This window comes from Phyllobates terribilis, unplaced genomic scaffold, assembly GCF_046119375.1.
Source record: "Phyllobates terribilis strain yellow unplaced genomic scaffold, ASM4611937v1 Scaffold_1__5_contigs__length_1240528914, whole genome shotgun sequence".
Classification (NCBI taxonomy): Eukaryota; Metazoa; Chordata; class Amphibia; order Anura; family Dendrobatidae; genus Phyllobates; species Phyllobates terribilis.
The window spans coordinates 442,799,465-442,822,232 of NW_027362761.1; positions in this window are offsets into that span (position 1 = coordinate 442,799,465).

Here is a 22,768-nt window from a genome sequence, read left to right on the forward strand (position 1 = left end):
TGCAACGTAGAAAAGGTGAACGGATGGACTCTACATGCCTGGTTTCCACCATGAAGCATGGAGGAGGAGGTGTGATGGTGTGGGGATGCTTTGCTGGTGACATCGTTGGGGATTTATTCAAAACTGAAGGCATACTGAACCAGCATGGCTATCACAGCATCTTGCAGCGGCATGCTATTCCATCCGGTTTGCGTTTAGTTGGACCATCATTTATTTTTCAACAGAACAATGACCCCAAACACACCTCCAGGCTGTGTAAGGGCTATTTGACCAAGAAGGAGAGTGATGGGGTGCTACGCCAGATGACCTGGCCTCCACAGTCACCAGACCTGAACCCAATTGAGATGGTTTGGGGTGAGCTGGACCGCAGAGTGAAGGCAAAAGGGCCAACAAGTGCTAAGCATCTCTGGAAACTCCTTCAAGATTGTTGGAAGACCATTTCCGGTGACTACCTCTTGAAGCTCACAAAGAGAATACCTAGAGCGTGCAAAGCGGTCATAAAAGCAAAAGGTGGCTACTTTGAAGAATCTAGAATATAAGACATATTTTCAGTTGTTTCACACTTTTTTGTTAAGTATATAATTCCACATGTGTTAATTCATAGTTTTGATGCCTTCAGTGTGAATGTACAATTTTCATAGTCATGAAAATACAGAAAAATCTATAAATAAGAAGGTGCGTCCAAACTTTTGGTCTGTACTGTATGTCACACAAAATAGTTAATAAATAACATCTCCCACATGGCTATTTTATATCAGCACAACTTTGGAACCAAAATGTTTTTTTTGTTAGGAAGCTATAAGGGTTAAAAGTTGACCAGCGATTTCTATTTTTTCCAACAAAATTTACAAAAACATTTTTTTAGGTACCACATCACATTTCAAATGACTTTGACAGATAATACCTAAAAGTGACACCATTCTAAAATTTGCACTCCTCAAGTTGCTCAAAACTAGTGTTGAGCGAATTTGTTTGGCATTTAAAATTCGGGTTCGTGTTCGAGGTTTCGGCTTGTTCGCGCCAAAAAATCAGCTCCACCCATGAACATCCCTGATTTGCCACGCTGGCACGCAGATGTTTCATGAATGGAGTTGAAGCTTTTATTGGGAACATTTTACATAACATTATGGATCACAGTTATCCGGCGCTCTACGCTGTCCACTTATATCAGGTTTTCCATCTAAATCGCCGAGTAACGTGATTCAGATGAACCCCCGAGGGATCCATTCACTATAATGAGGCAGCAGAGTTACTCTGGACTCAGTCCACAGTGCCTCCATCTGCCTTATTATATCTTCCACCGGGGGTTCTGTCTGAATCACATATTTCAGAGATTTACATGGAAACCCCCGTGTAAGCGCAGAGCGCAGAATAACTGTAAGCCAAGCCTTACTGCGATCTTTGGGAAGCAGAATGAACAAATCAACAGCAGGTGAAGAATTGGTTTTATTTATTTTTTACGCCATTACTCGTGCGGTATAATTGATTAAGTGACTTTATTCTTCGGGTTGGTGCGATTACAGCGATTTATAGTGGGTTTTTATGTTTGGCTGCTGTCACACACTAATATCCATTTGATTGCAAAAACTAGTTTTTGCATTGCCATATTTCAGAGCTATAATTTTTCCATATTTCTGCCGATAGAGTCATATGAGGGCTTGTTTTTTGCGGGACGACTTGACGTTTTCATTGGTACCAAATTCGGGCATGTGACATTTTTTGATCGCTTTCTATTCTGATTTTTGGAAGGTAGAATGAACCAAAACCAACAATTCAGGAATTGTTTTTTTTTTATGCTGTTCCGCGTGTGGTAAAATTGATAAGGCAGCTTTATTCTTAGGGTCAGTATGATAACAGCGGTAGCACATTTATAGCATTTTTTATGTTTTGGCGTTTTTTCACAATAAAATGTATTTTATAGAAAAAATAATTAATTTTCCATCGCTTTATTCTGAGAGCTAGAACTTTTTTAATTTTCTGTTGAAGGAGCTGTTTTTTGCGGGACAAGATGGCATTTTCAGAGGTACATTCGTCTTTACATTTACATTCGTCTTTTTGATTGCGTTTTATTCCACTTTTTATTCGGTGGTATCATGATCAAACATGATTTTTTGCCTTGTTTTTTTTTAATTTTTTTATGGTCCTCCCTGGAGGGGTTAACTAGTGGGACCGTTTTAAATTCCAGGTCCTTCCGGATCTGGTGATACCAAATGTGTACTTTTTTTTTTTTTTCAGAAAAATATTTATTTATGGGTACAATATTTATGTATACAGTTGTGCTCAAAAGTTTACATATCCAGGGAGAACTTTTAATTTCTTGGCCTTGTTTCAGGAATATGAATGATAACAAAAACCTTTTTCTCCACTCATTGTTATTGGTTGGGTGAAGCCATTTATTGTCAAACTATTGTGTTTTCTCTTTTTAAATCTTAATGTCAACCAAAAACATCCAAATGACCCTGATCAAAAGTTCACATATCCTGGTGATTTTGGCCTGATAACATGCACAGAATTTGACACAAATGGGTTTGGATGGCTACTAAAGGTAACATCCTCAGCTGTGACTTGTTTGCTTGTTATCAGTGTGTGTGTATAAAAGCTGAGTGAGTTTCTGGGATCCAGACAGACTCTTGCATCTTTCATCCAGCCATTGACATTTCTGGATTGTGAGTCATAAAAGAATTGTTAACTGATCTACGGGAAAAGGTAGTTGAACTGTATAACACAGAAAAGGGATACAAAAAATATCCAAGGAATTGATAATGCCAGTCAGCAGCGTTCAAACTGTGATTACAAAATGGAAAATCATGGGCTCTGTAAAATCCAAACCACGGTCAGGAACACCAACAAAAATTTAGACCACAACTACCAGGAAAATTGTTCGGGATGCAAAGAAAAACCCACAAAGAAAATCAGCTGAAATTCAGGACTCTCTGAAAACTAGCGGTGTGGCTGTTTCAAGATGCACAATAAGGAGGCACTTGAAGAAATATGGGCTGCATGGTCGAGTTGCCAGAAGAAAGCCACTACTGCGCAAATGCCGCAAAGTATCTCTCCTACAATACGCCAAACAGCACAAAGACAAACCTCAAAACTTCTGGAACAAGATAATTTGGAGTAAGGAGACCAAAATTGAACTTTTTGGCCACAACCGTAAACGTTACATTTTAAGAGAGATCAAAAAGGCCTATGATGAAAGGAACACCGTTCCTACAGTAAAACACGGAGGTGGATCGCTGATGTTTTGAGGATGTGTGAGCAACAAAGGCACAGGAAACTTGGTAAAAGTTGAAGGAAAGACAAATGCAGCATGTTATCAGCAAATACTGGACGCAAATTTGCACTCGTTAGCCTGGAATCAAAAACGCAAGGCCAAGTCGACCTGTCATTGGCTACAGCAGAACAAAGTGAAGGTTCTGGAGTGGCCATCTCAGTCTCCTGACCTCAATATCATTGAACCACTCTGGGGAGATCTCAAGCGCGCAGTTCATGCTAGACAGCCCAGGAATTTACAGGAACTGGAGGCTTTTTGCCAAGAAGGATGGGCAGCTTTACTATCTGAGAAATTAAAGAACCTCATCCACAACTACCACAAAAGACTTAAAGCTGTCATTGATGTTGCAAGGGGCAATACACGGTATTAAGAACTGGGGTATGTGAACTTTTGATCAAGGTCATTTGAATGTTTTTGGTTCTCATTAAGATTTAAAAAGAGAAAACACAGTAGTTTGACAATAAATGGCATCATCCAACCAATACCAATGAGTGGAGAAAAAGTTTTTTTGTTATCATTCATATTCTCTGAAACAAGGCCAAGAAAGGAAAAATTCTTCCAGGGTATGTAAACTTTTGAGCACAACTGTTTACAAGTGCTCCTCACTAAATTATAATATCATCAAAAAGTTAATCTATTTCAGTTCTTCAATACAAAAAGTAAAACTCATATTATATAGAGTCATTACAAACAGAGTGATCTATTGCAAGTGTTTATTTCTGTTAATGTTGATGATTATGGCTTACAACCAATGAAAACACAAAAGTCATTATCTCAGTAAATTAGAATAATTAACAAAAAACAGCTGCAAAGGCTTCTTAAGCTTTTAAAAATGTCCATTAGTCTGTTTCAGTGGGCTCCACAATCATGGGGAAGACTGATGACTTGACAGATGTCCAAAAGGCAGTCACAGACACACTCCACAAAAAGGATAAGCCACAAAAGGTCATTGCTAAAGAAGATGGCTGTTCACAGAGTGCTGTATTCAAGCATTTTAATAGAAAGGTGAGTGGAAGGAAAAAGTGTGGTAGAAAAAGTGCACAAGCAACCGGGATAACTGCAGCCTTGAAAGGATTGTTAAGAAAAGGGCATTCAAAATTTGGGGGAGATTCACAGGGAGTGGACCGCTGCTGGATTCGTTGCTTCAAGAGCCACCACACACAGACGTATCCAGGACATGGGCTACAAGTGTAGCTTTCCTTGTGTCAAGCCACTCATGACCAATAGACAATGCCAGAAGCGTCTTACCTGGGCCAAGAAGAAAATGACCTGGACTGTTGCTCAGTGGTCCAAGGTGTTGTTTTCAGATGAAAGTAAATTTTGCATTTCATTTGTAAACCAATGTCCCAGAGTCTGGAGGAAGAATGGAGAGACACACATTCCAAGCTACATGAGGTCTAGTGTGAAGTTTCCACAATCAGTGATGGTTTGTGGAGCCATGCCATCTACTGGTGTAGGTCCACTTTTTTTTAACAAGACCAAAGTCAGCGCAGCTGTATACCAGGAAATTTTAGAGCACTTCATTCTTCCCTCTGCCGACAAGCTTTTTGGAGATGGAAGTTTCATTCTCCAGCAGGACTTGGCACCTGTCCACACTGCCAAAAGTACCAATACCTGGTTTAAAAACAACAGTGTCACTGTGCTTGATTGGCCAGTAAACTCGCCTGACCTTAACCTCATAGAGAATCTGTGGGGTATTGTCAAGAGGAAGATGAGAGACACCAGACCCAACAATGCAGACGAGCTGAAGGCTGCTATCAAAGCAACCTGGGCTTCCATAACACCTCAGCAGTGCCGCTGTTTGCCTCCATGCCATGCCGCATTGATGCAGCAATTGATGAAAAAGGAGCCAACATTTCGGATTTTAAAAACATTTTTTAAGCTGGTGTTATAAAGTATTCTAATTTACTGAGATAATGACTTTTGTGTTTTCATTGGCTGTAAGCCATGATCAACATTAACAGAAATAAACACTTGAAATAGATCACTCTGTTTGTAATGACTCTATATAATATACGAGTTTCACTTTTTGTATTGAAGAGCTGAAGGAGCTAAAATAAATTAACTTTTTGATAATATTCTAATTTAGTGAGAAGCACTTGTACAGTCATGGCCAAAAGTATTGAGAATGAGACAAATAGTAATTTTTCCAAAGTTTACTGCTTCATTTTTTGTAATGGCAATTTGCATATACTCCTGAATGTCAAAGAGTGATCAGCTTAACAGAAATTACTGTACTTGCAAAGTCAATATTTGCCCAGAAAATGAACTTTAACCCCCAAAACACATTTCAACATCATTGCAGTCCTGCCTTAAAAGGAGCAGCTAACATCGTTTTAGTGATTGATCCATTAACACAGGTGTGGGTGTTGATGAGGACAGGGCTGGCGATCAATCAGTCATGATTAAGTAAGAATGACGTCACTGGACACTTTAAAAGGAGGCTGGTTCTTGGTATCATTGTTTCTCTTCAGTTAACCATGGCTATCTCTAAAGAAACACGTGCAGCCATCATTGCACTGCACAAAAATGGCCTAACAGGGAAGAGTATCGCAGCTACAAAGATTGCACCTCAGTCAACAATCTATCGCATCATCAAGAACTTCAAGGAGAGAGCTTCCATTGTTGTCAAAAAGGCTCCAGGGTGCCCAAGAAAGACCAGCAAGCGCCAGGACCGTATCTTAAAACTGTTTCAGCTGCGGGATCGGACTACCAGCAGTGCCGAGCTTGCTTAGGAATGCCAGCAGGCTGGTGTGAGTGCTTCTGCACCCACTGTGAGGCAAGGGCTGGTTTCAAGGAGGGCAGCAAAGAAGCCACTTCTCTCCAGAAAAAACATCAGGGACCGACTGATATTCTGCAAAAGGTACAGGGAGTGGACTGCTGAGGACTGGGGCAAAGTCATTTCCTCTGATGAATCCCCTTTTCGATTGTTTAGGACATCTGGAAAACAGCTTATTCGGAGAAGAAGAGGTGAGCGCTACCACCAGTCTTGTCTCATGCCAACTGTAAAGCATCCTGAAACCATTCATGTGTGGGGTTGCTTCTCAGCCAAGGGAATCGGCTCACTCACAGTCTTGCCTAAAAACACAGCCATGAATAAAGAATGGTACCAGAATGTCCTCCAAGAGCAACTTCTCCCAACCGTCCAAGAGCAGTTTGGCGCCCAACAATGCCTTTTCCAGCATGATGGAGCACCTTGCCATAAAGCAAAGGTGATAACTAAATGGCTCATGGAACAAAACATAGAGATTTTGGGTCCATGGCCTGGAAACTCCCCAGATCTTAATCCCATTGAGAACTTGTGGTCAATCATCAAGAGACGGGTGGACAAACAAAAACCAACAAATTCTGGCAAAATGCAAGCATTGATTATGCAAGAATGGACTGCTATCAGTCAGGATTTGGTCCAAAAGTTGATTGAGAGCATGCCAGGGAGAATTACAGAGGTCTTGAAGAAGAAGGGGCAACACTGCAAATATTGATTTGCTGCATTAACTCATTCTAACTGTCAATATAACCTATTGGTACTCATAATATGATTGCAATTATATTTCTGTATGTGATATAAACATCAGACAAACACTAATAAAAACCAGAGGCCAGCAGATCATGTGAAAATATAATTTTGGTGTCATTCTCAAAACTTTTGGCCATGACTGTATATTATTATTCCTTTGTAATTTTTTTAAAAATATTTTTATAATATTTTTTTCAAATTTGTGTTACTTTTACACTTTGTCCAACTATGGGACTTTCACTAATTGCAGGCTGATCGCTTGTATAGTATAGCATTCCTATGCTATGCAAACTGTCAGTTCTGCACTGACACACAAAGTTTCCAAATCATGCACTGGCAACTTTCCTAGCTCTGGTGACCCAGATGCCATCATAACGACATTGAGTCACCATGGCAACGATCCAGACCCCGTGATGACGTTGCAGGGTCTCCGATCCAAAGGCAGAGGGGCTTTCTTCCCTCTGCCTCCACGCTAAATGCTGTGTTCGCAGCATTTAGCAGGTTAAAGTGCCGGCAGTGGTGCAGGCATCTCTTCTGGCACTGAGTGCCGGGTGTCAGCTGTAAGAATCAGCTGAAACCCGGTGGCGATCGCACGCTCACAGCCTCTGCGTGCGCAAAATTGCCTAGACGTATTCTGGTCAATAGGTACCAGGTCACAGTCCATGTCAGAAAGGGGTTAATAGGCTAGGAAGTGGCCATGGATATTAGCCCCCTCCCTAACTAAAATGATCAGCTCTCAGCCGCCCCAGAAATGGTGCATTTAGGAAATAATGACACTGACTCCTTTATTGAAATAAAAAGCAAAGTTATACTCACCTTTACACCTAATCCACTAAAACTAATGTCCCCTGTACAAGAATAAAAATAATAAACAACCATATCCCTCACCAGTCCTGCCAGGCATTATGCTAACATTCAGCCTGGCAGCCAGCAGAGATACTGAGTTCCATTCACCTCACTGACATCACTGCGAGGGTGAGAAAGTTCTCACACTCGCGATGCCGTGAGAAAGATGAGTAAAGTTCAGAGTCAATTAACTTTCCCACGGCACTAGCGGTGACCTTAGTGAGGTGACCGGAGTTCATTGGCTCTGAAAGCCGCTCAATCTTCTCACATCATCGCGAGGCACTGAGCTGCGCAGCTCAGTGTCTCTGCTGACTGCCAGGCTGAATGCTAGCATCATGCCAACATTCAGCCTGGCAACTAGATGTAGCAGAGCTAGACTCGTTGCTGGACAACTGGATAATCTTCACATTGGACAGGTGAAGGATATGTTTTTTTATTATATTTTGTCTTTTACAGGGGACATGGGTTTCAGTGGATTAGGCGTAAAGGTGAGTATAACTTTGTTTTTTTTATTTTTATTTCAATAAAGGAGTTTGTGTCATTATTTCAAATAAAGGACTTTATTTTGGATGTTTTTTATTTACAATTTGACTATGGGGTAGTCTTATAGATGCCTCTCCATTACTAACCCCTGGGCTTGATGTCAGCTGCCATTACAAAAATGACATCAACCCCAACCCTATTATCCCACTTGCCAATGCACCAGGGCGAGTGGGAAGAGCGCCATTTCTGGGGCAGCTGACAGCTAATGTTTTTAATCTTGGAGGGGGCCAATTACTAGCCTATTAATATCAGTCCACAGCTGTCTGCCTAACCTTTGCTGGTTATTAATTATATTGGGACCCTACATCACTTTTTTGAGGGGTTTCACATTTTAATAACCAGTAAATTCCAAATATACAGCTGTGAGCTGATATTAATAGCCTGGGAAGCTCCATGGGTATTACCCCCTTCCCAGGCTATAAACATCAGCCCCCAGCTGTCCGCTTTCCTCTTCTGGTTATTAAAATTTCAGGGGATCCCACACTAATTTTTTCAGAAATGTATTTATTAGTGATGAGCGAGCATGCTCGCTATTGCTCGATGCTCGGCGTTCGCCGAGTATTTCCGGGCTTGCTCAGCGGGAGCTCGGATCCCTTCCCTGCATGTTTGACGCTCTTTAGAGTGCCAATGAACATGCAGGGATTGTCTGCCATACACTGTAATGCCGCAGCCATGTTGGTTGTGGCATTACAGTGATTGGCTGGACGCACAGCGTCATCAGGTTTAAATCAGACCTGGCGCCGCTATGCTTGTCACAGTCTACTCCATAATCAGACAGTGTAGGGAGAGATGCTGCTGAGCTAGGGAGAGATTTGCTTGTTTCTTAGTTAGTGTAGGTATACAACTTATTCTACACATATCCATCTCAACTAACAGTCCTTCTGAGGACTAATCCAGCTGCATAGATATCAGTGCTAGGCAGGCCGGCATTGTATGTGGCAGACTGCAATGCACATAGCAAGAGGGTCCATTCCAGTTCTGTCTGCTGGTGCTTTTACAGATATTTCTAGAAATAGCCCCAGGTATCAGGGGCCAGGAATAATTTTTTTTGGATCTTAATACTGATTATTTGCTTAAAAAGCAATCCAGAGAACACCGTATTTCTGCTCCATTTGCTTGTTGGCACTACAGAATACAGCCAGATCCTTTCCATATTACAGCGCTAAAAATCAATCTATTTAAAACTGTGGTTTGTCCGTCACACGGATCACATATAATTGCGTTGAAAATTCTGCCATTTCTTGCCTCCATTGAAATTTTGTTGCAGTGTTAGCGAAGTTATTGACACAAGGTCGCTGTTAAAAATAGTTACCTACAGGACAGCTATTTAAAACTGTGGTTTGTCCGTCACATGGATCACATATAAGTTGTAGTGTCGACATCTCTCCCTCCTGCCGGTCAGAGGCGCCGATCCCCTCATCGCCGCGGTCCCGGTTTGGCATCCTCCGGCTCCCCTGCTGCAACAGCCCGGGGTGTGCGCACCACGTGCAGTTCCCCGGTCACTGTACTTAGGGCGCGCGTTTCCTCCCTCTTAAAGGGGCTGTGCACACCGTCATAAAGAGTCCCCGGCCAATGGCCGGAGGACTGGCCTTATACAAGGCACCTCCTCCAAAATGGAGGTGCCTGTGCAAGGTTGTTGTTTGCATGCTAACACTCTCTCCAGGTTCCAGTGCCTGCCTGCCTGTCTATCAGCCGTGCCCGCCAGCCTGCCTATGAGCCGTGCCCGCCTGCCTATGAGCCGTGCCAGCCCGCCTGCCTATCAACTGTGCCCACCTGTCTGTCTATCTACCCATATCACCTGCCTGTCTACCAGTCGTGCTCATCTGCTGTGTCTGTCGGCTTCGGCCCTCAGTCCCGTGGGAGTCTCCTGCTCTCACACAAGGTCGGTCCCTGAGTGGCACCTGGTTCACCTTCCCAGTCCCTCCTTGGTTCACAGAGTCGACTAAGCCGCCATGTGGCCAGGGTCAGTCCGGGTAAGTGCCTACTTACGCCCCACTGGTCCCTCCTTGTATCACAGCACAGAGGTTCCACCACCCGCATCCGTAACAGTTTGCACAGGCCATGGAATCCGGTGGCTCCCTGGCTCCTTCGCTCTCTGACCTGTACCAAGAGGTCTATTGCCAGAGATCCCAACAGGATACTATCCTGTCCTATCTGCGGGCAGTCAACTTCGATGGGAATGCTGTCCACCCCGACTGTGTCCGCCTCTAACCAAGCGGCACCCGCTCCAGCGGCACCTCAACCCAGTGGCGCTGTGGAATCCGGCTTAGGACCCCGGCTATCTGCTCCTCCACGTTTTGGTGGTGACCCTGCCCTATGTCGGGGCTTCATTAATCAGTGCACACTGCACTTTCAGTTCCTGGTGCACCAGTTTGCCTCCGACCGGGCCAAGGTTTCATTCATCATGTCTCATCCCACTGGAGAGGCGTTGGCGTGGCTTAACCCTCTGTGGGAGAGAGGAGATCCTCTGGTGTCCAACCTTGAGGCTTTCCTCGCAGCTTTCCGGAAGGTGTTCGATGAGCCCAGATGAAAATCTTCGACTGCCTCCTCCCTTCTCCGACTCCGCCAAGGGAGTCTCTCTGACAGTATGCCATGCATATCAGCACCCTCGCATCTGAACTTGCTTGGAACAATGAGGCTCTGGTGTCCACCTTTTGGGAGGGCCTTTAAGGACAGATCAAGGATGAGCTAGTCGGTCATGACATACCTCCCTCTCTGGACAACCTGGCGTCATTAGCTACATGGATCGACATCCGTTTTCAGGAGCATTCTAAGGAGGCGACCCGTGAGAGAAGATCCCTCCGCCTCGCACCAACCTTCCAAAGGCCAGTCTCGCAACCAGCATCCCCTCTAGTGTCTTCTCCAGAGTCTATACAAATAGACCAAGTTAAGATGGTCAAATCTCACCAAGAGGTCCGTCGAGCTGAGGGGAGTTGCTTCTACTGTGGCAGTATAGAGCATCTAATCCGCTCCTGTCCGGTGAGACCGGGAAACTCCACTGTCTAGGACCCCTTGGAGAGGTCATCCTAGGCAAAAGTTCTTCTGCTCCGCCCTTGACTCTGTCTGTTTCGGTTACCAGTGATAAAATCCGCTTCTTCGAGACTGCCTATCTGGATTCCGGAGCCGCTGGGAACCTCATTCAACAGGCCGTTGTGGAGCGATATCAGATTCCTACCATACATCTGGCTGATCCTTTAGCGGTTTCCTCTGTGAATGGAAAGCTTCTCTCTGAGACCATCTTGTTTGTCACTGAGCTTGTAACTCTTCAGGTGGGAATGCTACATTCGGAAAGGATCTCCTTCTACGTGCTGTCCGGTCTCTCTCATCCCCTCTTGCTTGGCCTGCCTGGGTTACAGAGACATGAGTCCATCCGGAATTGGAGCCTGGGTGAGGTGCTCCATTGGGGTCAGGAATGCCATAAGTCCTGTCTGGTTCCGGTCCATCCTGCTCGACCTCCGTCTACTCCACCTAACCTCCGTGGCCTGCCAGCACCCTACTGGTCATATGCGGACATCTTTGATAAAAAAAATCAACCTAATGCCAGGTGCTTCACCTCCTCGCGGGCGAATCTACCCCTTGTCACTGGCCGAGACCCATGCTATGTCTGAGTACATAGAAGAGAATCTTGCTAGGGGATTTATACAGAAATCCACCTCTCTTGCTGGAGCAGGATTCTTCGTCAAAAAGAAAGACGGCTCTCTTCGTCCATGTATCGTCTATATAGGCCTAAACCAGATTACCATAAAAAATAAGCACCCCCTGCCTCTCATCTCGGAGCTGTTTGACCGCCTAAAAGGCGCGAAGATCTTCACTAAGCTCAACCTTCATGGGGCGTACAATCTGGTCCGGATTCGCCAGGGAGACTAGTGGAAGACCGCATTCAACACTTGGGATGGTCACTACGAGTACCGCGTGATGCCCTTCTGTCTCTGTAATGCTCCAGCCGTCTTCCAGGAGTTAGTGAAGGACATCTTCAGGGATCTCCTGTATTCCTGCATGTTGGTGTACCTGGACGATATCTTGGTGTTCTCCCCTGATCTGCCCTCTCATCGGAGGGATGTTCATCAGGTACTGCTGAGGCTCCGGAAGAATCGCCTGTATGCAAAGTATGAGAAATGCCTCTTTGAGCAGACCTCCCTACCTTTTTTGGGGTATATCATCTCTGAGACAGGACTGCGGATGGATCCCCAGAAGGTGTCTGCCGTTTTAAAGTGGCCCCGACCTGAGGGGTTTAAGGCTATTCAGCGGTTTCTGGGATTTGCTAACTATTACCGCCTCTTCATTCCAGAATAATGACTGTTGCTCCGCTTGACCTGTCTCATTTACCTCCTGGTAAGACCTTTGTAGTGGCTCAGGATCGAAAGAGGGTCTTACTCTGGGGTCATTCGTCCAAACTGGCTTGTCATGCCAGCCAGAGGAAGACGCTTCTGCTCATTGCGGAACATTATTGGTGGCCCACCCTGCGCAAAGATGTTGCGGATTTTGTCACGGCTTGTTCCTCCTGTGCCCATAACAAGATACCTAGGCACCTCCCAGCTGGTCATCTTCTTCCTCCCCCCGTGCCTTTTGCTCCTTGGCAACACATTGCTATGGACTTCATCACTGATCTTCCGGTATCTGCCGATTCTACCGTCATATGGGTGGTCGCTGACCGCTTCTCCAAGATGGCTCACTTCATTTCTTTGCCTGGTTTTCCGTCCGCACCGGTGCTGGCTAAGGACTTCATCCATCACATCTTTTATCTCTACGGCTTACCCCTCCACATTGTCTCATACAGAGGAGTTCAGTTCACTTCTCACTTCTGAAGAGCCCTGTGCAAGCTGCTGGATGTCACTTTGGACGTTTCTGCGGCCTATCATCCTCAGTCCAATGGTCAGGTGGAACGTATTAATCAGATCCTTACCAGTTTTCTTCGGCACTTTGTCAACGCTCACCATAGCGATTGGGTAGAACTTCTGCCTTGGGCCGAGTTTTCTTATAACAATCATGTGAGTGAGTCCTCTGCTAAATCTCCATTTTTTGTCGTTTACGGTCAACACCCCCTAATTCCGTTTCCCGTCTCATCTTCAGTGGATAATCCTGCCGCGGAGTCTCTCGTCAGTGACTTTTCGGTGATTTGGGAAGACACTAGATCTGCGCTTCTTCAGTCCTCCGAGCGGATGAAGAAGCATGCTGATAAGAGACGTTTGGATCCGCCTCTATTTCATCTGGGAGACAAGGTCTGGCTTTACTTCAAATATGTCCGTCTCAAGATACCATCATATAAGTTGGGCCCGCGGTTCATCGGTCCTTTCGAGATTCTGAACCAAATAAATCCAGTGGCAAACAAGCTGAAACTCCCTGCCTCCTTATGGATTCCCAATTCCTTTCATGTGTCTATCCTCAAGCCTGGTGTCCTTAATCCTTTCTCTGACGATCCAGGTACCACTCCAGCTCCAGTCTCCACTGAGGACGTCTTTGAGGTAGAGAACATTTTGGGCATCAAGATGGTAAGAGGAAAGACTTTCTTTCTTGTGGATTGGAGGGGGTTTGGTCCTGAGGAGAGGTCTGGGCAGCCCAGGGAGAACATTCATTCTCCTCGTCTTCTATAAAAAGTTTGGGCACCCCTATTAATCTTAAGCTTAATGTTTTATAAAAATTGGTGTTTTTGCAGCAGCTATTTCAGTTTGATATATGTAATAACTGTTGGACACGGTAATGTTTCTGCCTTGAAATGAGGTTTATTGTACTAACAGAAAATGTGCAATCTGCATTCAAACAAAATTTGACAGGTGCATAAGTATGGGCACCCTTATCATTTTCTTGTTTTAAATACTCCTACCTACTTTTTACTGACTTACTAAAGCACTTTTTTTGGTTTTGTAACCTCATTGAGCTTTGAACTTCATAGCCAGGTGTATGCAATCATGAGAAAAGCTACTTAAAGTGGCCACTTGCAAGTTGTTCTCCGGTTTGAATCTCCTCTGAAGAGTGGCATCATGGGCTCCTCAAAACAACTGTCAAATGATCTGAAAACAAAGATTATTCAACATAGTTGTTCAGGGGAAGGATACAAAAAGCTGTCTCAGAGATTTAACCTGTCAGTTTCCACTGTGAGGAACATAGTAAGGAAATAGAAGAACACAGGGACAGTTCTTGTTAAGGCCAGAAGTGACAGGCCAAGAAAAACATCAGAAAGGCAGAGAAGAAGAATGGTGAGATCAGTCAAGAACAATCCTCAGACCACCTCCAGAGAGCTGCAGCATCAACTTGCTGCAGATGGTGTCACTGTGCATCGGTCAACTATACAACGCACTTTGCACAAGGAGAAGCTGTATGGGAGAGTGATGCGAAAGAAGCCGTTTCTGCAAGCACGCCACAAACTGGCGCATTTGGAGAAGCCAATTTCTTTTTGGAAGAAGGTCCTGTGGACTGATGAAACCAAGATTGAGTTGTTTGGTCATACAAAAAGGCGTTATGCATGGCGGCAAAAAAACGCAGCATTCCAAGAAAAACACTTGCTACCCACAGTAAAATTTGGTGGAGGTTCCATCATGCTTTGGGGCTGTGTGGCCAATGCCGGCACCAGGAATCTTGTTAAAGTTGAGGGATGCATGGATTCCACTCAGTATCAGTAGATTCTTGACAATAATGTTCAAGAATCAGTGATAAAGTTGAAGTTTTGCAGGGGATGGATCTTTCAGCAAGACAATGATCCAAAACACCGCTCCAAATCTACTCAGGCATTCATGCAGAGGAACAATTACAATGTTCTGGAATGGCCATCCCAGTCCCCAGACCTGAATATCATTGAACATCTGTGGGATCATTCGAAGAGGGCTGTCTATGCTCGGCGACCATCAAACTTAACTGAACTGGAATTGTTTTGTAAAGAGGAATGGTCAAAAATACCTTCATCCAGGATCCAGGAACTCATTAAAAGCTACAGGAAGCGACTAGAGGCTGTTATTTTTGCAAACGGAAGATCTACTAAATATTAATGTCACTTTTCTGATGAGGTGCCCATACTTATGCACCTGTCAAATTTTGTTTGAATGCAGATTACACATTTTCTGTTAGTACAATAAACCTCATTTCAAGGCAGAAACATTACTGTGTTCAACAGTTATTACATATATCAAACTGAAATAGTTGTTGCAAAAACACCAATTTTTATAAAACATTAAGCTTAAGATTAATAGGGGTGCCCAAACATTTTCATATAACTGTATATAAACCCTGGTAGTTTTGAGACAGGGTGTGTAAGGCGTGAGGCCTGTTCCCGTGTGGGACACCGCTAGAGTGTAAGGCGTGAGGCCTGTTCCTGTGTGGGACACCATTAGCCTGGAGAGGCTTAGTGAGGCCTAGAGAGGCCTGGTGAAGCCTGAAAGGCAGAGGCTGGATGTTGGCTGTGTAAACTTACCAGTAGCCTTGGATGGTACGAGGGCTGGAGACCCCCATCTGGGAAGCTGTAAAAGGCCACAGCGGTGGCAGAATAAACCTGAAGCAGCTAAAACCCGCCAAAGGTAAAAACACTGCGTTATATGGACATTTATGTTGTTGCCTAGCTGAGGGCTGTAACTGGAGCCAAGTGGACGTGTCTGTCGCTGGAACGGCTCCCGAATGTTGTGTGTGTAATATGCCGGTGAGCCACTAAGATGGACTGTGTGAGAAGCAGTTATGAAGTGCAATAAACTGCTGAAGTGTGAAAACTGAAAAACGTGGCTGGTGTGCTTTAATTGACCCGGTGCAGCGAGTATCCCCCAGTATGATGACTAGCGCTGCCTTACAGTACACAATGTGGTAAATCACGTGCTATCCATAGGCTATGTGGCTACATATCATTAGTTTGCCTACATTGTATTATCCACATACCCATAGCACTATCGCACTATTGCATTATATTACCTCAATCACTTAGAGTCTAAACCAGCCACGTAGTGCACCTCCCCCATAAAAACAACACTTAAGGTGCTCATAGTGACAGATACTGGATTAATATATTAGATTATTAAATATAGGGACATGCAATGGGTATAGATAGTATACAGTGCAAAATGTGAGGAATCACGTGCTACTCATAGGCTATGTGGCTATATATCATCGATTTACATAGATTATATTATACCATATAATCAGAGCAGAATAACCATTGCATTATATTACCTCAATCTCTTAGAGTCCAAACCCACCACACAGTGCACCTCCCCCGACGCTCGTTTCGGCGTAAGCCTTTCTCAAGGGGTGTATACCCTTAATAATGGTCTGCTATAAATAGGGTCCGGAAAAATTGTTGCACATGTGCCAAGGTGGGCACGCCCCCAACAAAGGACCACAGGTGCAGAGATGCCGTGCGGGGCGTACTCACCCAAGATTTGTCCCTTGCACATGTTTGTGCTGGTATTGGCCGCGTACCCGGAAGTGCGCGGCTTGTTGTATAATGCGCATGTCTTCGATGAAGCTAATCGCGTCACCGATGCTGACATGATACGCGTCAAATGCCTCGGATCCCACACCGCGCATGTCCATATGTAATGCGGCAGCGTCACCGTTACCAAGGCACCCAGGGGGCGTCGGCATCACTGGGATGCCGAAAGCCCACCGGTGCAAAGGGACTGTGACACCATAGCATTCGGACATCGCGGTGCATGCAGACCAAGGTTTATAAAAGGAGCCATAGTTTTTACAATGGTAAAATGGAAACTATAAATAGAGGACATGGAACATAGATAGAAAAAACATAATGATCAGTAAGAAAGTTGGTAAATTGATCAGCAAAAATATTCAAGGAGACAATATGATAAACTGAGTGCATGATAAGTGCCCATAAATTTCATTGCACATGTGGAATTCATCTGCATATTCAATGTCCATTGATTTGTCATATCTCTATGCGTGCTGCATGTCATATCAAAAAATTATAGAATAACCATTATATATATCTATTCATCATATTATAATCATGTATGCAGCACCCATGCAAGAGAATAGCACATCAATGTGTGGCAGTGCAGTGCCATTACATTACACATAGTGCATATGCCCTATGCAATATATATGCCTGTCAAAAAAGAATTATATTACCAGACTATAATATATCTATAATTACAGACAATATGTCAAGCACCTAAATTAAAACGATTAGCAAAGCATGACACTCCATGTCACATAAATAAAACAACACAGGTGTGTAACCAGGATAATTGTGTTACTTATTTCTTATCGTTCTTATTTATGCATTCAGTTTATTGGTCTCATCAAAATTAAATACTAAAAACATTATTAAAACATGTATATGTAGAGATGTAACACTGGACCTCTAGCTAATGTTTTCATTTAATCCAGATGGATGCAACGCTTTGAGTGTCCAAATCAATCTGGATTCCATTTGTGCTAGCCGGGCCTCCACGTATGTTGTCTACAATATTGTCTCACTCTTAATAACCTTGCATCACAGGCATGATGGAGTTTAAAGTGCCGCCGGATAGTTTTTAAAGTGGATGTGTCCACGTGGTCAATTGCCGCCGCAATACCCAATACATGCTCACGAACATGTACCTTGAATTGTCGTGTGGTAAGGCCAATATATATGAGATTCCAGGGGCACGTAGCGTAATACATGACATTACGTGTCTGACATGATATAAATTTCTTAATGGGATAGGTACATGAACTATTCGAATTTTAGAAGCTATTGCAGCGATCTATGTTGGGACATGCGATGCAATGACCACATGAACTACATCCACGCCAGGTTGGAATCCCATCAAAAAAGGATGATGTCGGTATACCCTCGTAGTGACTCCATACGAGATGGTCCCTCCGATTTTTCGCCCGCCTAAATGTTATCGCTGGTTTGTCAGGGATATATTTTGCAAGAATGGGGTCTGCTCTAAGGACAGGCCATGCTTTAGACAATGCTCGTCTTACTGCAGGTACTTGAGTATGAAAATGGTAATGAATCTTACCGTCTTATTATTTATTTTCTTATTGTGTGTATTATATAATAAATTGTGGCGAGTCGAATGTTTTGCCCTCTGAAAGGCTTTTTTTACCATTCTTCTGCTATATCCCCGTTCATAGAATCGTTCTTTAAGATCATTGGCCTGATTCAAAAATTCTTCATTCGTAGAACAGAGACGCCGTAATCGCAAAAATTGCCCTACTGGTACGGATTGTAACATGTGTTTGGGATGAGACGAAGATGCATGTAATAGTGCATTCGTAGATGTTGGTTTACGGAAGATCTTAGTCTGAATAGTGTTCTCACTATCACGTAGCAGACTGACATCAAGAAATTCGGCTTTATCAACATCATACTGGTAAGTAATATGTATATTCATCGAATTGTTATTTAAATCCATCATAAATGTATTCAGCTCAGTCTGAGGACCCTGCCAGATTAGGAAAATGTAGTCGATGTACCGCGTCCAACAGAGGACGGGGCACATCGACGACTCCCAATCAGGCATGGAGAGGTCCCTCTCCCAAAGCCCCAGGAACAGATTGGCATAGGACGGTGCAAAGGCTGCCCCCATTGCTGTCCCCTGGAGCTGCAGGAAAAAGGACCCCTTAAAAAGAAAAAAGTTATGCGTTAATGCAAATTCCAATAATTCAAGTATCAAAGATACCATATCCATGGAAAAATTAGAGCCCTCCAGGAAGAAACGAGTGGCTCTGAGTCCATCAATATGTTTTATATTCATGTAAAGCGACTCAACGTCTTCTGTGACTAAGATTGTGTCTGATTATATGTATAGGCCATCAGTTTTTCTCAAAAGATCACCCGTGTCTTTGAGAAAAGACGGTAAGCATTCTACGAGTGGTTGGAGCTTAGAATCAATCCATTTGCTGACTGGCTCCAGGAAATTCCCCCTCCCCGATATAATGGGACATCCTGGATGTTTTTATGAATGGATGTTGATGTTCTTATGAAGTTTAGGAAGTAGATACATAGTGGAAATTGTAGGTTCAACTACAGTGAGGGCCTGAGCTACCCCACTGGTAATAACTCCATTGCTGGTCGCCAGATGTAGTATGCAACGTAGTTGTTCTTTACATGCAGACAAGAGGTTAAAAGTGAGTTTCTGATAGCATAGTTTATTAATGATAAATAGAATCCACCTGTGTGTAATCAAGTCTCCGTATAAATGCACCTGCTCTGTGATAGTCTCAGGGTTCTATTTCAAGTGCAGAGAGCATCATGAAGACCAAGGAACACACCAGGCGGGTCCGAGATACTGTTGTGGTGAAGTTTAAAGCCGGATTTGGATACAAAAAGATTTCCCAAGTTTTAAACATCTCAAGGAGCACTTTGCAAGCGATCATATTGAAATGGAAAGAGTATCAGACCACTGCAAATCTACCAAGACCCGGCCGTCCCCCTAAACTTTCATCTTGAACAAGGAGAAGACTGATCATAGATGCAGCCAAAAGGCCCATGATCACTCTGGATGAACTGCAGAGATCTACAGCTGAGGTGGGAGAGTCTGTCCATAGGACAACAATCAGTTGTACACTGCGCAAATCTGGCCTTTATGGAAGAGTGGCAAGAAGAAAGCCATTTCTCAAAGATATCCATAAAAAATGTCATTTGAAGTTTGCCACAAGCCAACTGGGAGACACACCAAACATGTGGATTAAGGTGCTCTGGTCAGATGAAACCAAAATCAAACTTTTCGGCCACAATGCAAAACGATATGTTTGACGTAAAAGCAACACAACTCATCACCCTCAAAACACCATCCCCACTGTCAAACATGGTGGTGGCAGCATCATGGTTTGGGACTGCTTTTCTTCAGCAGGGACAGGGAAGATGGTTAAAATTCATGGGAAGATGGACGGAGCCAAATACAGGACCATTCTGGAAGAAAACCTGTTGGAGTCTGCAAAAGACCTGAGACTGGGACGGAGATTTATCTTCCAACAGGACAATGATCCCAAACATAAAGCAAAATCTACAATGGAATGGTTCAAAAATAAACGTATCCTGGTGTTAGAATGGCCAAGTCAAAGTCCAGACCTGAATCCAATCGAGAATCTGTGGAAAGAGCTGAAAACTGCTGTTCACAAAGGCCCTCCATCCAACCTCAATGAGCTCGAGCTGTTTTGCAAGGAAGAATGGGCAAGAATTTCAGCCTCTCGATGTGCAAAACTGATAGAGACATACCCCAAGCGACTTGCAGCTGTAATCGCAGCAAAAGGTGGCCCTACAAAGTATTAACTCAAGGGGGCCGAATGATATTGCACGCCCCACTTTTCAGTTTTTAATTTGTTATAAAAGTTTAAAATATCCAATAAATTTCGTTCCACTTCATGATTGTGTCCCACTTGTTGTTGATTCTTCTCAAAAAAATTAGAATTTAGTATCTTTATGTTTGAAGCCAGAAATGTTGCAAAAGGTAGAAAAGGTGGGTAAGTGGGTGGGTCCCGGGTAGTACTCCCTCCTTACCTGAGAGTAGGGTACCACTCCTCTGGGTGAGATTCAGTACCTCTGTGGCAACTGGACCCGCAGGGGAGCCACAAATAAACTCTACCCCCCCCCCCCTTTTTCTCTACTTTGACCTCGCATGGTATGGTTTTACTGCACAGATTATTTGAAAACAGACATCGACAATATGGATGTGTGTTCCATTGTGGAGCGCACTTACCCACAATGCGCAGGGACGTGTCATGTGGCCTGGCTGTTTGCGGGACCGTGCGGCATGAACTGTGGCTATCACGCAGGCACCGGCTATTTGAACCGGAAGTGATCTCTGTTGAGAATCGCTGAACCGGAAGTGGTCATCACTTACCACAGAGATTTTTTCATTGTGACATGGCATCGGGCACAGGTGCACTTAGAGCACTTGTCTCCGAAAGTGAAGTTTGTTATGGCGGAGTATTTAAGTGGGTATTCTCTACACACACCTGGCATCTTTTTTCTGCCCTTAATGGACAACCACCATGTTATGAACCTTTAGTGGGGAAAAGCGTCGAGGCAATATGACAAGAGATAAGTAACCCCAGTCCTTATGTGGACATATATAAGTCTATTAAGGCACAGTGTGATATGGTTAAATATCAGTCTGTTTTAGGCATGGGCATTGTATTAATCTTTCTTTGAGGTAATTGTGCATTAGTTGAGTTACTTCAATTACTGTGCGCTACATTGAAACAATATAGACACTTGAGTTGTTCATGGCTCCACTTCACTGTGGAATGATAGGACCAAATGTCCAACAACTGTAGTCCTCAATTGAAACATCAGTGATTTATTTATAAGCAAAGCATAGTCACTTTACTTGCTGTTTTTCTCCACTCTATTGTGGAAATTCATTTTTGACACCGTTTGTGGATGTCCTGTGTGCAAGCATCTGCTATTTTACATACATAAAGCACTGGCACTTTACTATATGATAGCACGATATTATTCTTATCGATTGGTGTTTCATGTGCAGACATCAGCTATTTTTGCATGCCTATACATAAAGCATTGGCATTTTATCCTGTGATAGCACTATATTATCTCTATTGGTGTATTAGCCTGCAGGCATTTATCTGCTGCATTGTATGTTCATTAGTGGTTGTTTGTAGTAATATCATTTTGGATCAACTAGAGTGAAGATTGGACTAATTCTGGTTATTAGAGTGCCTTTGTGCCTGCAGTTACACTGAAGCAGATACTCAACAGTGTGATTATTTCACTCAGTATACTATTACTGCTGGTGTCCCTAATGATTATTGGTGTATATCATTATAGACCAAGGGCAATACAGGGGCATACGGGACAGTGCCGATTAGCAGGGGCGCCACTGTCCTCTGCTGTCAGGTAGACCCAGAATAGAGGGTCATCTCATGCATTTTGCACATTGCCTTGTTTGTGTAATTTTTTGCTGCTCTTTTTGTAGCTTTTTGTGTGTGTTTCTGTTGTATTGCTGATTCTTTTTAATAAATATTTAATACAATTTGTGGTTTTTAAGGTTTTTGATTAATTGTTGGTTTTGAGGACTTTAGATCATTTAACTTTTCCTAAATTTCACATTTATTTAACTCATATTTAATAGTCAGCTGCCATCAAGAAAAGTGATTTTTTTTTTTTAAAAGTTTAGCCGTTTTAGCAGGATTTTCCTGACATTTTCTTAGTTGCATATTACAGCAAAAACCATGGTCCATGAACAGCTTACAATACAGCAGAGGGATCTCATTCTTGAAAGTTATCAGTCAAGAGAAGGGTACACAAAAGTTTCCAAATAATTAAATATACCATGAGACACAGTGAAGATGGTCAACAAGAAGAGGTTTAAAATTGGCTTAATGGTGACATTACCTAGACCTGGGTGTCTCTCAAAAACTCATGAAAAGATTGGTGCAGAAGGCTACTAATAGGCCTACAGCAACATTAAAGGAACTGTATAAATCTATAGCAAATACTGGTTGTGTACTGCATATGACAACAGTCTCCCATATTCTTCATATACAGTGGCTTCCAAAAGTATACACCCCTTGGCTTTTTATCTATTTTGTTATATTCCAACCTGTGTTTAAATATTTTTTGCAATCTGATTTGTGTGTGATGCATCAGCACTAGTGATGAGCGAGCATACTCGCAAGTATTCTGCACTCGCCCG